Genomic DNA, 18,858 nt, shown 5'->3' with positions numbered 1-18,858 from the left:
ATCCCAGATTGAAGAGAGAGAGTGCCGCGCGTTGGTGGGGTTCTCGTGGTCGGAGAGACGAAAACTTCCGTCGTCGGGGCATAGCGAGCATCAGTACGCCAGAGAGTTCACGACTGAGGTTAGTGTTCTGGTTATCCTTCTTGTCGCATTCGTTTTTGTCGATTTATGGGTTTGGTGGCTGTTTCTGGGATTGGTGTGTGAACTCGTTATCTTGGTGTTCGTCGGGGGTGTAGGGTGAGATTTGGGGGTAGGTTATGGTGTTTGACAGAGAGTTGACACTTAGGGTTTTGCTAGATGGTGGAATCTGGGTTGAGGGGGTGTGTTCATATTTTGGTATTTTCTGGGTAGCTGTTCTTGGTGTTCTTTGCTATACCTGATGTAGGGATAGGTTAGATCCTTCTGTGGGCTAACTGATTTGGGTTTTAGGGTTTGGGATGGCCAACGTCATAGAGATCTCGAGCAGTGAGGACTCCGGGTCTGACGTGTCAATCAGTGCGGCGGATAGGGTTTTTATTGACTCGTTGCGTCCGTCTGCCCGTGCAGGAACCTCACTGCCAGAGCCACTAGACATCGAGCCGCTACAAACCATACCCTGGGAAGTAGTCATGGGCCGTACGTCGCGTCCGGAGAGTTCTAGGGCGGGTGAGGATGCTGCTGCGCGGAATAGGCGTGAGGAGCGGCTAGCAAGTAACAGCGCCGCCAGTGGTTCTGCTGAAGGGGGAAATGTGACGGGGGAGGAAACAGAGTCGGCATGGGTTCTCCAGGATGGGACCCCCGTTGACGAGGCGGGAGGGCGGATGACTGCCGCCGCTGTCAGCCGGATGAAGCGGATATACCGGCTGCCGGGAGTGGTGAAACTTCGTCAACCGACGGCGGACGAGAAGGCCTCAATTCTTCCAGCGGGGTTCGCCGCTGTTCACGAGGCAATATTCCGCCAAGGAGTGACGTTGCCGCTTGTACCCAACCTTCAGATCTTGGTGTGCGAGTTCGGCGTCGCCTTTGGGCAGATCTGTCCCAACATGTGGCGGTTGATGCTGGCGATGAACTCACTGTGGCGGCTATCCGGGTGCGAGGGGCCGACTGTGGCGGAGGTACTGCACTTCTACGAACTGGTGTACGTGAATCGCCAAGGTTGCAGAGGGCAAGTAAATTTGAGCCGCCGGCAGGGAGCGCCCAAGCTGATAAAGAATTTGAGGGATTCGATGTCCTACTGGCGGGGGACGTTTTGCGTGGCAATGACGGGGTGGGAGTATCAAGCGGAGTCCAACGAGGGGGAGCCGACGTTTAGGATTAAGTCGGAGTTTCAGCCAATCCGAGGTTGTCCGTCGATCTCCGCTGAACATAGTTGGCGGTTTATTGTATATGTATTGCAACCGTTTTACTGACGCCTCGCTTCTTGTTTTGTAGCGGGACTGCGTTATAACCTGACGCATGAGGAAGAGTGCCGTGTTGTGCGTATCAAAGGCTGTTGGAGGAATCGCAATTTGCTGGACTTCCGTCTCCTCACCGGCTGGGAGTTGTTGGTCGATCAACAACTAACGCGCGCTATTGGTAAGAGATCTCCGCCACATTGTATCTCTCGATAACTTGGTTAAAGCTGATGGGTGTTTGCATATTCTCAGATACTCCGCCAGGCAACAAAGCGAGCCGCGACGCTTTTGACAAAGCCATGGATCGTGCTGAGATCGACAATTTCTTGGAGGCGATGTATGCCTCAGGGGAGGCGGCCCAAATGACGGTTGTGAACCCGGAGACTCTGGCGGTGAGCGCATCCGAGGTTCCGGTGGTGCTGCCCATGCCGCACCACTCCCACCTAGGGGCTGACGGTCTGCCCACCGTGCAGGCGGATGGAAATGCGGGCGGGGGTAAAAAGTGGTCCTCTACCGTGCCGCAGAAGGAAAGAGTGGTCGCCACTTGACGTGGGCCACAAAAGGAAAGAGTTGTGGAGCCGGCGGGGGCTGCCGCTACTGCGGTGGAGAGACAACCGCACAAGGGGTCCAGGGCTGCGCCCACTGGAGATACACGGGGGATCCTGCGGAAGCGGCGCCAACGTGACTCGGCCGGGGAGGAGGATGATGACGAGACCCTCGAGGTCCACATGCAGAAGAAGGCCCGACAAGACCCGTTGAAGGCCCCCATGACGGCCGAGAGAGAGATGCCTGTGAGCGATCTGGACTCCTTCGCTGCCTTCACCGAGTTCATGACCGACAGTGAGCAGGAGTTTCTCTATCATCTGTGCGAGCGGTTGGGGTTCGGCGGTCTAGCAGGGATGACGCGGCCAACGGCGATCGAGCAGTCGCCCTTTAGCTCAGCCTTTGGGCACCTGGCGGTTGGGCTGAACGAAATGTTCTTGGCGGCCTCCAAGCAACCCCGAATTGAGGTACAGCTCCGGGAGGAGGTTAAGAGACTTGAGAGGGAGCTGGTGGATGCCAAGGACAGGCTGGCGGGTGTGGAGCGACGCCTGATGAAGGCGGACTGTGATGCTGCGGACGCTCGTGGCAAGCTAGAAGTGGCCATCCAGCGGGACGTAGAACGAAATGATCATGTCTCCAAGCTGGAGCAGGACATGGTCTTGCTGCAAGAGCGGGTGGCCACCAAGGATAAGAAAATTGATATCCTGCAGCGGGAGTCTGCCGCCAGGCAAGGGGAGGTGAAGAGACTGGAGGGTGAGGTGACCCGGATGAGGGACGAGGGAAGCCGAGCCGCCGCCGCCGCTGTGGAAAAATTCAAACAGTCGGCGGAATACAAAAAGGCGATGAATGAATCGGCGAAGGCCGGCGCCCTAGCGAACGTGGAGATGCTGCAAGCGAAGGGTGCCATTGACTGGGCGAAGGCGTCCCTGCCCAAGGCGCCGCAAGCAAAGAATGTAGCGTCGACGAAGAAAATCCCGCCAGTACCCAGTCCCTCAGCAGGAGGCGGCAGCTCAGGTAGTGGGTACCATACTCCGGCGGATGGGACCATAGAGACGCCAAGTCCCACCGCTCGAGGGACTGACCAAGTAAGCTGCGTACAGCCGCCGCAGTCCGAAGTAGGCGATGCCGGGGCCAACCCCTGAGATGCCGGACTTGCTCTCTTATGATTGTGTAGCCGCTGAGGCTGAATATATATATATATATATATTTTTTTGAATGTAAGGAATATTTTTGGGTGGGGAGTCCCAGCCCTGAATATATGAATTATGGAATTTTTGATGTTTTGTGATGACATGTCTATACCGCTAGAGTTTTGACTTAGGATTTTCTTTTGCAATCAATGAAATACTAAAGGAATTAAGATTGGTCCAAGTGCACAACGTAGCGGATGTGGTCCGCTGACGATTACTGGCGTTGCCAGCTGCCCTCAGTGCTAGACTTGGTAACAATGGTTTGAATAATTCCTCGTTTCATTGATAACTGACTCGTCAGTGTTTACAAAAGTGGGGATGTACCCGTTGGGTAGCTTCCCTTAGCTAAATATTGAACAAAAATTTAGCTAAGTCAAGATGCTCCTGGGTAGCGACATGACTATTTGTAGTAATACCGAAGGTGTTCGGAATTCCAAGGGTGGGTCGTAGTGACGCCATCCTTGTCCATTAAGTAGAAGGTGCCTGGGCTAACGACTTCTACTATTTTGTATGGACCTTCCCAAGTTGGGCGGAGTTTTGTTGGCGGTGGAATGACTTCCTTCATTACCCAGTCCCCCAGTTGGAGGTTCCGGGCCTTGACTCTGGCGTTGTAGAAACGCGATACTCGTTGCTTGTTTTGCAGGTTTTGCAAATGGGCATTGTGTCGTTTTTCCTCTAGGAGGTCCAAGTCCAGGTTGATGCCATCGCCGTTGGTCTCTGGGCGGTAGCACTCGACCCGAGCGGTGGGTTGAGTTACCTCAACAGGCAGAACGGCCTCAGTTCCGAACGTCATACAAAAAGGGGTTTCACCAGTGGCGGAGGATGGAGTCGTCCTGATGGCCCATAGCACTTCTGGAAGCTTTTCCGCCCACAAACCCTTGGCAGTGTCGAGTTTCTTTTTTAGCAGCTTCTTGATTATCTTGTTTGCTGCTTCGACCTGGCCGTTGGTTTGGGGGTGGGCGACAGATGCGAAGCTCATCTTGGTGCCCAGATTGGCGGTGAATGAAATGAGCTCCTCGTTGTTGAACTGTGTGCCGTTGTCTGTAATGATTGTATGTGGGACACCATAGCGGCAGTAAATGTTTTTCCAGAGGAAGTGAATGACCTTGGCGGTAGTGATGGCCGTCAGTGGCTCTGCCTCTATCCACTTGCTGTTGTAGTCGATAGCAACAATGATGTACTTGAACTGTCCTTTGGCGGTTGGGAATTTTCCCATCAAATCGTGGCCCCATGTAGAGTGAACCCATGGACCGATGATGATTGAAAGTGGTTCCGCCGGTGCATGTGGGAGATCAGTGAACTGCTGGCATTTGTGGCAAGATCTTGACACCTGCCGGGCGTCCTCACCAACCGTAGGCCAAAAGTAGCCCTGTCGCATTGTGCGATTGGCCAGGGATTTGGCGCCTGAGTGGTTTCCGCACTCCCCGCCGTGGATTCCTGCCAACACGACCTTTCCTTCCTCCGGGGTTAAACAGCGGAGGTTGGGGTGAGTGAACCCCTGGCGGTAAAGCTTGCCATTCTGGATATTGTAGCGGGTTGCTCTCCGCTGAAGTTGGCGTGCCTTGACCTTATCCTCTGGTAATGTGCCGCTGCGCTTGTATGCAGTGATCTCGTCCATCCAGCTGGGGTTGATTTCAATGTTGAAGATCTCCGCTAGGGTCTTTGTGATGCTTGGCTTGTCAAGGCATTCCACCTTTGTGTCCGCTGGACTTTGATGCGGCTGGGCGGTTGCCAGTCTCGCCAGTGAATCAGCCTTGGCGTTCTTTTCCCTGGGGATTTGTGTGATGGTGTGAAAGTTGAACTTTTTTAGCAACGTTTTGACGTATCCCAAGTATGCCGCTAACTGCTGGTCCTTGGCTTGGAAGCTGTCGTTGACCTGGTTAACGACTAATTGAGAGTCGCTGAATATGTTGACGCTGTCAGCCCCTGAGTCAATGGCGAGGAGCAGACCGGCGATAAGTGCCTCGTACTCCGCCACGTTGTTTGAAGCTTTGAAGTTGAATTTCAACGCGTACTCCGCGTTCAGTCCCCCGGGTCCTGCTAAAATGACTCCGGCGCCGCTGGCCTTGGCGCTGGCGGAGCCGTCCACATGCAGGTTCCACTCTGACTGTAGGGGAGTTGCCTCAACGGTTACCATTTCTGGTCTGGGTTCTGGCTCAGTACCGTGTTCTGGCTGACGCTTGGTGAGTTCAGCGATGAAATCCGCCACTGCCTGGCCCTTCATGGCGGTTCTTGGCTTATATTCTATGTCGAACTCGCTGAGCTCAATGGCCCACTTGCTGAGGCGCCCCGAATGGTCGGGGTTTTGTATCACTTGCCTCAGCGGCTGATTGGTTAACACATGGATCGTGTGAGCCTGGAAGTATTGGCGGAGGCGTTTGGCGGCAACGATAATTGCGAGGGCCAGTTGCTCCAAGGGAGGATATCTTGTTTCTTCTCCGTTCATGCCTCTGCCGGCGTAGAAAACTGGGAGCTCATCTTGGCCTTCCCTTCGAACAATTGCGCAACTTACCGCCGATGCGGATACCGCTAGGTATATGAATAGGGTTTCTCCTTGCACAGGGACAGAAAGGAGAGGGACTGCCGCCAGGTATTCCTTCAGGCCCTGGAACGCCGCCTGACATTCTGGATTCCAGTCGATGACCTTCTTGTGCGTTGTTTTGAGGAGTTTGAAGAATGGGGCACACTTATCAGTGAGTCGAGAGATGAATCGAGAAAGGGCGGTTAACTTGCCCTGGAGGCACTGGACGTCCTTCTTATACTCGGGGTCCGCCAGATTAAGGATGGCCTGTACCTTGTCTGGGTTAGCCTCGATGCCCCGCTCGCTGACAATGTATCCCAGGAATTTGCTTGCGGTGACTGCAAAGAAACATTTTTCTGGGTTGAGGCGCATACCATAGGCCAAGAGAATGGTTACTATGATCCTGAGGTTTGTCACATGTCCGCCGGCCTTTATGCTCTTAACTAGCATGTCGTCCACGTAGACCTCGATGATTTTTCCCAGATGCTCAGCGAACATGGCGTTCATCAACCGCTGGTAAGTTGCACCGGCGTTCTTCAGACCGAAAGGCATGACATTGTAGCAGTAGAGGCCTTTGTCGGTGGTGAAGGTGGTGCATTCCTGGTCGCTGGGGTGCATTTTGATCTGATTGTATCCGGAGAAAGCGTCCATCATGCTGAGGAGCTCATGTCCGGCGGTTGAATCGACCAACTGATCGATACGGGGTAGCGAGAAACTATCCTTTGGGCATGCCTTGTTGAGATTTTTGAAGTCAACACACATCCGCCACTTGCCGCTGGGCTTTTTGACCATTACCAAATTTGAGATCCACTGGGGATAGATGACTTGGCGGATGAATCCAATGTCCTGGAGTTTGGCGACCTCCTCTCCGATTGCCCGGTATTTTTCCTCATCGAAGACCCTCCGCTTCTGCTTGATGGGATAAAAGGAGGGTTTGATGGTCAGTTTATGAGTGATAATTTCAGGGGAGATACCTGGCATGTCCGCGTAGGACCATGCAAAGACGGCGGCGTTATGACGTAGGAATTGAATGAGTTCTGCCTCCACTTCTGGGTCTAGTTGGGCGCCTATGCGGACTGTCCGCTCAGGGTGCTCGTCTGAGATGCAGACAACTTTCAAGGATGTGTCCGGGTTGACCGGCTCCTTCCTTACATACTTCTCCTCCTCATCCCTAGGGTCCTCGAAGATATTTGGTGGCGGTGCCTGGTTTCCCACTGTCAGGATATCATGGCGGTGTGTTGACCGCGCTATAGTCGTTGAATAACACTCGCGTGCCAACTGCTGGCTTCCCCTTACACTGCCCGTGCCATTAGGTGTGGGGAACTTCATGAGAAACATGTATCCGGCGATAATGCACTTAAGCTTGTTGAGCGTCGGTCGTCCGAGGATGGCATTATACGAGCTGAGACAATCAATGATTATGAATTCTGTATGTACCTCCGCCATACATGGACTAGCGCCAATAGTCAACCGCATGTAGTCAGAACCGAGCGGTTGTGTGACGTCACCGGAGAAGCTGAGCAGTGGCTCATGGTCCTGGAGCAACTTGTTATTCCGCTTGAGGTGGCTGTAGCAACCGCTAAAGATGACGTTGACAGCGGACCCGCTATCTACCAATATTCTCCCCACTGAGAATCTGCCAAGAATGGCGTCGACCAAGAAGGGGTCATCATGGGGTAGATGCACCCCGCGCTCCTCCTCCTCTGAGAATGTAATAGGTTCCCAACCCGCCTTTGGGATTTTGGCGGATCTCTCGTAGCGGATATGGCAGACTTCCTTTGGGTGATTAGCGCGTACATAACGCTTCCTTGCTCTGTGAGACATGCCCGTGATTGGAGCACCGCCGTCGATTGTGTTAATGCGGCCCAAGGTCTCTACGTTGGCGATCACGGGTGGCGGTTGGCGCACCTTGAACTGTTCCATCTTGCCTTCACGGTACAAGGTCTCAATGGCCGTTTTCAGTGTGTTGCAGCTGTTGGTATTGTGGCCGCTGTCTTCATGGTACTTGCACCATCTGCCGGTGTTTCTAGGTTTGCCCGTCTTTGGGTATTTTGCTGGGGGCGGTGGCGGGATTTGATCCTTGCACTGATTGTATATTTCCTCGTACGAGGTCGTGAGGACCGTGAACATTGCATACCGTTGAGAAGACTCCGTTTGTCTATTGCGGTTATCCTCCTGGGTTGGGCGGTTGCCCTTGTGGTATTGGTCCTTCTGCCGCTTGCTCTGGTAGTGGCCCTGTGGCCATTCCATTTTCTTGTCAGTTGGCGGTGCGGTGGGTGCTTTATTAACGGTCTCATGATGACTGGAGGTGGGCTGTGTTGTCTTTGCTGGCGTTGCCGGTGGCGGTGGGGCTTCTCCATATGTAATGAATTCCGCCTGGGCGTGAATGACCGCCTCACTCATGATATGGTCATATGCCGCGTTTGGATGGTTGTAGTTGAGGTGATAGAGGAATGGCCCCTTGAGGAGTCCTTGCTTGAAGGCCGCCGATGCCATCGATTTGTCTAGATCGCGGCACTGAGATGCTGCCGCTCGCCACCTTGTGACGAATGCCTTTAGTGATTCGTTTTCTCCCTGCTTGACGCTGAACAGCTGACTTGTGTTATGATGTCCGGCGGACAATAAGATGAACCGGGAGAGGAAGGTATGTGATAGTGCGTGGAATGAGTCAATGGATCCTGGCGGATATTCGAAGAACCAATTCATTGCCTCTCCGTCCAGTGTTTCGCTGAACAAGTGGCACAGGGTGGGGTCGTCAAATCCCTTGTTGTTGGTGACCTTCTTGAAGGTGTCCATGTGGACGAAGGGGTCGGACGTACCGCTGTAATGTGACATCTTTGGAGTTTTTGCGTACGCAGGTCTGATAGCTTGCAGAATTGCAGCGGTGAAGGGCCCTGGTCTGGACGTGAAAAGTGGGCTTTGAGTTGGCGCCGGGGCGCCCGACTCCGCCCGTACCAACCTCTGTTCCAACTGTTGCATCCTCTCCAGAATTTGGGCTGTTGCGTCGCCGACGGATCCGGCATATGTACTCCGCTGGGCCTGCCTACGCCTTGGCGCAGGCGGATTGCCCTCAGTTCTTGCCCTAGCTTCCGAGCGGTTGGTGCGCGGTACCGACTCTGCCTCCTGCTCCAACATGAGCTGGGGGATGGGCGGTGGTCCCATCCCCAATAGTTCAGGTGGGTCCAGCGGAACCTGCATCTGTATGACTGGTCCTGGTGCCAATGTGCCAGTGTTGGGCTGACTACGCATGGTGCTGTGTGAATGCTCGCTTTGCGCTGGATTGGCGGTTCTTTCCAACGTCCTTTTCAGGTCATCACAACGTGACATCAGCGTAGCCACCTGTTTTTGGGCCTCAGTCTTCTCTCTACGCTCCTCTTCACGCTCTCTGTTTGCCTTGTGAAGGTCTGCCAGTGCCAGCTCGTACATGGCGGCGAGGTCCTGGCCTGGTGGGCGGCTGCTGCTTGGATTTGCCTCACCGCCGGGGTTGGCCGGGGTGGTGAATAGTGCGCGGTTAACACCTACCGCTGGATTGGAGGGTTGGGGGATGGCGGATTGGTCTGCCTGCTCCTCAGCGTTTCCCCCGCTACCGCTAGTCATGGTAGTTGTGATGGGATGACCTTTTGTTCAAGGGTTCCCACAGACGGCGCCAATGTTAATGCTCAAAGTCTGGCGGTAGCCAAACCTCCGTTTAACGCAGGTCCGGTGGGCGGACCGCTACTCTGTATACTTGATGATCTTCGCTGGCTACCAAATGAAAGACAGGGCGTCAGAGGGAGACCGCGTTGGGCGGTCTTCACTTCTCCGATGCCTAAGTCAGTTGATACATATAGGCAGCACAATAATAAATGAGTAGTTAATGCGTAATTTAATGAAGAGAGAAGAGGACCTTTTATAGGTGAGGAGAGGTCCGATCTTCTCCTTGTTTTCGATGTGAGACTGAAGTGCTTCAGTTCCCAGTTTCAGTAGCTTCTGATGCCGTCTTGGCACAGCGCGTGGCGGCGCGTCAGCGGTGATCCCGGGGTAATCTTGTGCTCAGGCCGTAGCCCGCCTGGCTGCCTATCCGTGGGTCACTCCTTTGACGGTAGTTGGTACCTCTGGCGGTACAATGAGCGTGGCTTATTATAGCTAATTATGCTTTGCAAATGTACATGTAGGTACAGAAATTAAAAAGGAAAAAGAAATAACATAGGGGTATATTGGACATTTCACCTAAGGCCAACTCCTAATTTGACGCGGGAGGGACCAATCAGACGGAAATTTTGACGTTAGGGACTTTTCAGATTAATTGAGAATGTCAGGGACTGAAACGAAAAAAGGGTCATAGTACAGGGACTAAACATAATTTAATCCTTTTTTTATTATTATTAGATAAACAACTCAAATGTTACTGTAACGCCCTAATTTGCACCTCTCCAAATTGGTTACATTACAGTGCCACGAACCTTTAGAAGCACAAGCTGAGCAAGCTTAACTCATGTCCTAAAGAGACGCAAGGCAATTTCACTAAAAAAAAGAAATGAAATGGCAGGAGTTGGCGGAAAACGTAGAGTTTAAAGCAAGGTGAAATTGAAAACTTTATTCTTGTTTGTTAAAAAAAAAAAAACATTATAAACTAAACGATGTCAAGAGAGACATTAGTACTCAATTGATACAAAACTGAAAGGACAACATTGAAAATAAATTCTAGTTTGGTTCAAACCATTTGAATACGAAGTTAAGAAGCTCAGCAAAGATTGACAAAAACAAGATAACACTCAACCTCCATCAAACAGTAACAATTCAGTAAAGGTGAATAAAATGTGTAGGTAAATATATCAAATAGTTAAAGAAAAATGTAGCACCCAGCTCAGTCCCGAAATCCTCCTCAATCCCCGTGCACAGTACCTGCAAGACCAACTATAGTAGGGGTGAGCTTTCGTCCTCGCTGTTCAAACATTAGCCCTAGCTAGGTTTGAAAACCAGATAGTAATTGGCGTTAGTTGAGTAAGATTTAATAAAATTAAATAAAGAACTCCCAATGTGAAACCATATGAAAACGAATGAGTACCCGGGTAAAATCCAACCTGATGACCGGTCTAATACTAGCCAACTACATCCTCACCGAAAATTTAAACCTTCAACAACAGGTGAAGAGTAGCGAGAGTGTCCATTTACGCCGTACCACCTAGATCTAGTGTCACACCTCAAAGGATGTCAGACACTGATTATACGCATTTATATGCATGTAATTATATCTAAAGCACTAGAAATAAACCAATTCTCATGTCAATTATTATGTGATTAATTTACTTTTGTTTATTTTGTAGAAAATAAGCAGAGTTGCGGAAACGAGAGAAAATTGTGTGAAATTGGAGCAAATTGGAGTTTCCGACAAAATGACAAAATTGTCAATGCTGGTCAACCGTGGTCAACGCCATCAAGGGAGCGGAATTCAATTACCTCCGGTAGTATTTGCGGAAGTGCATTGAGAAGAGAGAAGAAGAAGAAAAAAAAAAAAAAAAAAAGAGAGAGAAAGCAAAACAAAATAAAAGAGAAAAGGAAAAAAAAAAAATCTGCACCATGCTGACGTCATCATGATGTCAGCACATTTAATTCCCTTTTTCCTTTCTCTTCCTCACGCGCACAGCTTTCTTCTTTCATTTTTCTTTTTTTTTTTCATTTTTTTTTTTTCTTTTTCCCTCTCTTCCTCTCTCATTTGGCCACGTGGCCTCTAGCATATATCCTTTCTTTCCTCTTTCTCGACCACAGTAGCCACAGATATAATTATCCCATTCCCGGCCCTCATACCCATCAGACCATATACTCTCTCTAGCCTTGAACAAACAACACGGCCAGACCATTCTAATTCCAATAATCCCATTCCATTCTCTTCCTCCCAACACACAACACCACGCCCAGATCCCCTTCTTCCAGCAGAACACTTCTCCTCACAAAAATCCATCCCACTTCTTCATTTTTTCCATTCTCCTCACCAAAATCCAACCCACCTCACCAAAATTACCCATCTTCTCTCCTTCTTTTCTATCACATCTCTACACCAAATCTCATCGATTTTGTCAAGATTTAAAGGGGATTTAAAGGAGAATCACTCCAAGCATCAAAGGCTTCTTTACTATTCAAGATTTAGACTTGGGTAAAAGTGGGAGGTTATAAATCAAGACTTGTCATTTTTGCTCTATAGCAATTGTGACTTGTTCTTGTGACTTTCCACTTCTCTTCACATTTTTCCTCTTCAATTGATGTATATTGAAATTGATGTTGTTTTGATTATGGGTAGTGAGTAGAAATTTTGTTGGGGGTTAGGGTTGTGTGCCCTAGCCCAAATTTTATGTAAAAGATGCCTATTTTAATGTCATGATGCAATTTAATTTGATGGATGCTTATATCAATTTTTGTTGGGTTGAAATGCATGTCTAGGAGCCTAGTCAACTCTAGGGAATGTATTTTGAGCATGTCTAGGATGGAGTTAGAGGCTTGATCCCCTCTAATTCCTAAGCTAGAACCCTCAATTTGGTATTGTAGAGGTTATAAGCATGGTGATTTACACCCGCCGCGTGATTGCGAGGGTGAATCGCTTAGTGGTCTAATTTTTGAGCTTTATGCCAATTAGAGCGACTTAGAGACCCTTGAACCGGCTCTAGCTCTCTCTAATTGAGTTTGTGTGACCCTTGAAACGACACATTAATACCGTAATTGAGAATATATGGTCCTTGAGCCTTGAACCGCCTAGGATACGACTACCGCCAAATGAATCTACATTAAATTAGCTTCCGGCACATAGGATTTGGGTGAAGGAATCTCCCTAGCACCCAACACTCTCTTGTCTTGAATTTTTTCGCAAACTACTTTAGCATTGCATTTTTCATTTTTAGCAATTTTCTATTTTCGGTTCTCATATTTAGTTTAAGTCTTCACAATTAAAAATCACAATTTCGGATACTTGTTGCTAGGATAATTTGTATTTGTGCTTAGTTGTCCGTAACTAAGTGGGGGTTCCCTATTCCCTTGGGTACGATACTTGGAGCTTAATTTATTTGCCCTAAACTTGATGACCGTGTTGTATTACGCGTGAGGCGCTAGTATAGGCACCGAATCAGACACTATCCTGTTCGTACAGCCCCTCCGGAAGTTTAGGGGATCGAAACCCAAGGAAGTCGCTATGCCTCGCTCACTCTCAAGTCATCTCATGAACTCAAGTGTTAAATCTTAAAAACCACTTCAAACCATAAAATCAATGTAGGAAACATAAGAGCACTAACTAGGGTGAAGCCTCCCTACCTCGAATCAAAGTGCTTCGAATGTTATTCCAGGTTAAGCAATACCTCTGCCTTTGGCTTGTGCAACCAGATTCCATGCTTCGTCATCCTATTACCAAGTTGGATAAATCATCAATTCACTTGACCGGTCTTTATAATTCATCTCCAACTTAACAACATTTTTCAAAGTAGTACTAACTTATCGAAACATGAGTTAAGTTGATATAAGACTCCATATACGTCTGCACCTTTGAGTATCAATTAAAATAGCCCTTAAAATTCAAAAGGCGAATGCAGATACAAGTGAGTTGAGGTAGGAACTGATGATGCTTGGAGATTTATTAGAAATTCACCTGAACAGCAGTGAACTTGAAACTTTCCAGAATTAAAACTGAAATATCAAGGTACAACATATTAAAATTTCAAGAAAATTGGCGTTCGAGAAGTAAGGGAAAAGATGGATGCAAACAGCCTGAACTGTTCAATTTTTCTTAAAAATTCCAGCTGTATTCTATCAACTTAGAAAATTTGTCAAAAGTTCACTTTGACTCCGATTGACATCAAACCAGTTGGTGATGGATTCTTGACATGTCTAGGATTATGAACCAAAATCTCAGCATAAACACAATCAAGAGCCGTTTGGATTTGATATGTAAAAGTCCAGAAGGTCAGGTTCTGATATGAATGAAGTTTGGGTATGAATAAACCTTAACAAGGTTTTGATATCAGATTATGGGAAGGACCGAGTCATAACAGGTGCAAATGGTAAGTTTAAGCATCACAAAACTCAATTACTATGAGATTCTATATGAAAATTGAACTAGAAAAGATGAAATTCAACAGATTGAGGAAAAACTTACCAATTGTAAAATCAATTGTGTGTGAACTCAAAATGGAGATGTAAACTTCATGAAATTAACTCAATGTCGATGGAGAAACATGACTGAATTTGAAAGAGGGTTGGACATGCAAACACGAATTAGAATCAAATATCAGTGGTCATCTCAGAACAGGAGTTTCACTGAACTGTAAGCAGTCTCACCTTGATTGAGGACGAATTAACGTTGGATTATCATGATTTTCGAGCACAGTATAGAAGATGCAATTTTGAACAATTTTCATGAAAAAGTCGTGGTGATATGTGTTAGATGTCTTAAGAACAAGACATTGTATTAAGCTGGACATAGACATATATATGTTACTGGTATGGAATTTAATTATCAAATTGATGTTGCAGACTTAATTAAATCATGTTAGTCCACCTCATTAATCTGTTTTGATTTCAAATTCAAATGAGTACAGTTATTAGGATAAATCTGATTAGGACAAGTTTGAAATTGCAGTTGAAATGGCATGACAGTTTCTTGATGGAAGAAACTGCCATGCATGGTTAAACTCTATATAATCAGGTTTTGGTCCCTGCTGATACACGTCCCTTATTCTCATTCATAAACAGTCCCATCCACTTATAAGAGAATTATAAAGGTGTAATCAGGAGAAGATCAAAATGAATGAATCAAGTTCTTCAAGTAAGTATGAGATTTTCCATTTTCAATATTTCTGGAAAACTGGGATTGCTGATGCTGTATCTATCCTAGTTCTATTTTGCACAGAAATATCTGTTTACATGTATTCATTATGAATGTAGATTATGTATATTTCTTTTATAGATCTAACAATTGGTATCAGAGCATGTCTATATTCATGTGAATTACATGTTCTGTGTGTTTTTCAATTTGAATTCTGGGATCACACAATAATCCGCATATAGTTTCAATATATATCGTTTAAATTTGAATGTATACATATAGATATAAATCTGAATGTTATGATACAGATTATTAGTATGAATTCATCAATTTACATTAAAATAATTGCTTCAACTAGTTGTTATAAGTATGTATATCACATGTTCTGTGATTTTGATACCGTTGGAAATCTCTTTGAGCTAAATCCAAGTGAGAAGAAATCTCATTGAGGAAGATTTAGGTGAGGTAAAATATCCTGTAGACAAATCTTGGAGAGGTAATATCCCCTTGAGATGGATCCGGGTGAGGAGGAAAATCTTAGACAGATCCCTTTGAGACAGGTCTAATCCTCCTCAATGGAAAAATCTCGAAAATTGGGAAGATCATAAAGACATGAATAAACCTGACAGAATAAGTTTCATTTACTTCATGCTATCAAAATAGCCTAGTATACAAGAAACTATCTACCTATTCTGTCTACTTCATACAAGATCACATCATAAAACTTAAAATCAAATTGATGTTAATTTCCAAAGAAACATGCATCAAGCATTTGGTTTATGATTGTGAATATGCAGAACTGTGAACATTTAGATATCATTAGAGATGAGTACACCACAAAGGTTGTCAGAATCTTGAAAGTGATTGAGTTTCATTTTTCTGTTTATATGATTTGGCATGGATGAATTTTCAAAACATGAACTTTCATTTCATTTTGGGACTCGAAAATATTCTGGTATTTGGCAAACTAGAATGTTTACTAAATTTTATTGATATGCAGCCATGCATTTCCCTATGAGTATCAGCCAAATTGAGCTTCTGAATGGCTCTAACTTCAGAAAATGGAAATCGGACATTGAGCTCAACTTGGGAATACTTGACTATGATCATGTGCTCAAGGAGGATCCACCTGAGGAATTGACACCAACTGCAAGCAGGGAGGCCAAAGAGAAGTTTGAAAAATGGCACAAACACAACAAAATGGCTTTGATCATGATCAAGAAAAGCATACCTGATAATGTGAGAGGAGGCATTCCAGATTCTGAGTATGCCAAGGAGTTCTTAAACTCCATTGCTGAGAAGTTTAAAATCTCAGATAAGGCTGAGATAAATAATCTCATGAAATCACTCATGAGAATGGAGTTCAATGGGAAAGGCGGTGTTAGAGAATTCATCATGAGAGGTTCTAATGTTGCTGGAAAACTAAGGGGACTGAATATGGCTGTGGAAGATTCATTCCTGGTGTACATGCTGCTAAACAAACTGCCAGATGAGTATGATAATCTGAAATCACTCTACAAGACCCAGAAAGAGCAGTGGACTGTGAATGAATTGATCTCACTCTGTGTTGAGGTTGAAGATGAAGTCAAGAAGAAAGGAAAAGAGATTTCAGTGAACTTAGTCACCAAAATGCAATACAAGAAAAGGTTTGGAAACAATTACAACAAAGGCAGCACCTCAAAACTTACAGTTAAGACTGACAACAATAAGGGTAAGTCTTCTAATAAGCCTGCTATAGTGATGAAATGTTTCTTTTGCAAGAAACCAGGGCATTTTAAGAAAGATTGTGAGGGTTTCAAGGCTTGGCTAACTAAGAAAGGTAATTTTCTGTCAAAACCAGTTTTTAATCTAGAAACAAATGATTTTTTGCATGACAATTCATGGTGGTTTGACACTGGCTCACTTATACATATTGTCAATTCATTGCAGGGATTATCAAGAATAACAATCCCAAACAGGAATGAGACAAAGGTGTGCACTGCAAGTGGCCAAAAAGTAGCTGTAAAAGCTGTAGGAATTGTCAAGCTTGTGTTTAGGAACAATTATGTACTAGAATTGAACAATGTTTATTGTATCCCTAGTATAAGTAGGAATCTTATTTCTGGTTCTCAGTTTGTGTCAAACAATGGTTTCAAGTTCTCTAGTGACAATAAAGTTATGCTATTATATCATGATTCAGTATGTTTTGGCCAAGCTAAAATCATAGATGGTTATTGGTTTGTGGATTGTGTTAATGCATCTGTTTCAAATCAAAATCAGGAAATTTTCATGTTGAAAAAAAGTCCTGCTGTCAAAAGAAAATTTGATCATAATTCTTCATCTTATTTATGGCATAAAAGACTTGGCCATATTTCTAAGGAAAGAATGAAGAATCTGATTAAACAAGGAATTTTACCACCTTTGAACTTTGAAGATTTTGAAACCTGCATTGATTGTTTGAAGGGAAAAATGACTAACTCTAGAAGGACAGGTTCAAAAAGATGTGAAAATTTGCTTGACTTAGTGCATACTGATGTTTGTGGCCCTTTTCCAGTAAATACCATATGTGGGAATTGTTATTTCATTACCTTCATTGATGATTTTTCAAGATATTGCTATATTTATTTAATTTCTGAAAAATCACAAGCCTTGGATACCTTCAAAATCTTTAAAACTGAAGTTGAAAGACAAACTGGAAGACTTATAAAGGTTGTTAGATCTGATAGAGGAGGTGAGTATTTTGGAAAATATTCAGAAAAAGGCCAGCACAAAGGTCCATTTGCATTGTATTTGCAAGAATGTGGCATCGTGGCACAATACACCACTCCATACACTCCACAACAAAATGGGGTTTCAGAAAGAAGAAACAGGACCTTGATCAACATGGTTAGGAGTATGATTTTGAGATCAGGTTTGCCAAAATTTCTGTGGGGAGAAGCATTGAAGACTGCTAACTACATTTGTAACAGAACTCCAAGTAAAGCAGTTTCTAAAACACCTTTTGAGTTGTGGTGTGGCTACAAACCAAGCTTAAATCATTTCCATGTGTGGGGATGTAAGGCAGAGGCAAGAGTGCATAGTGTTGAAGCTGGGAAACTTGATTCTCAAACCTTGAGTTCTTATTTTATTGGTTACTGTGACAAATCTAAAGGCTACAGATTTTATTGTCCAAGAAGAGGGACTAGGATTTTTGAATGTCACAGAGCTATTTTCTTTGATGAGTTGATTGATCAACAAGAAAGTGTGGATGATGACATGGATACAACAAGTTCAGTGCATGGCAGTTTTGAAGATTGGTTCATATATCCTACTTACTGTGATGATGTTGAAAGCAATAATACTCTTCAAACGGAATTACTTCCATTGCAACAAATACAAAATGATCAAGTCAACATTGTGGGAGAAGTCCAAGGTGAAAATGCAGAAGTTGCTCAAGTAAATGCAGAACCTGAAATTGTAGAACCAGTAGTTCTGAGAAGATCAGGGAGAGAAAGAAGGTCAGCAATCCCTGATGACTATCATGTTTATCAAATAGATGCAGAACCTGACATAGGAGCAGAAGATGATCCCACATCAGTTAAGCAGGCAATGCAGTCTGTAAACAATGTCAAATGGAGAGAAGCCATGGAGGATGAATTGCAAAGCATGTCAAAGAATGAAGTATGGTCTTTGGTGGATAAATTTGATACATGTAAACCTATAGGCTGCAAATGGGTTTTCAAGACCAAAACAGATGCAGATGGGAAAGTTGAAAGGTTCAAGGCTAGACTGGTTGCTAAAGGTTACAATCAGAAAGAGGGAGTTGACTACAATGAAACCTTCTCACCAGTTTCCACAAAAGATGCATTCAGAGTGCTTATGGCCTTGGTAGCACATTTCAACTTGGAGCTGCACCAAATGGATGTAAAGACAGCATTCTTGAATGGAGATTTGAGTGAGGAAATCTATATGTTGCAGCCAGAAGGTTTTGTGGAAGATGAAAACAAAATTTGCAAGCTCAAAAAGTCAATCTATGGACTCAAGCAAGCCTCAAGGCAGTGGTATCTGAAATTTGACAAGGTAATTGCTAATTTTGGTTTCCTGGAAAACAAGCTTGATGAATGTGTTTACATGAAGACCAGTGGGAGCAATTTTGTCTTTCTGATATTGTATGTGGATGATATTCTGCTAGCCAGTAGCAATGTGTGTTTGTTAAAAGAGACAAAAGCTTTTCTTTCAAAGCAGTTTGATATGAAAGACATGGGGGAGGCACATTATGTACTTGGAATTGAAATTACAAGGGACAGAAAGCAAGGTGCATTGGGACTGTCCCAAAAGAACTACATAGATAAAGTGCTCCAAAGATTTGGGATGCAGGATTGCAGGCAAGGAGAAGCACCTATATCTAAAGGAGACAGATTGCACAAAGGGCAATGTCCAAGCAATATTCTGCAGAAAAGGAGTATGGAAAATGTACCATATGCAAGCCTA

The sequence above is a fragment of the Rosa rugosa genome, chromosome 2, assembly GCF_958449725.1.
Source record: "Rosa rugosa chromosome 2, drRosRugo1.1, whole genome shotgun sequence".
Classification (NCBI taxonomy): domain Eukaryota; kingdom Viridiplantae; phylum Streptophyta; class Magnoliopsida; order Rosales; family Rosaceae; genus Rosa; species Rosa rugosa.
Note: the sequence above shows the minus strand (reverse complement) of the source record.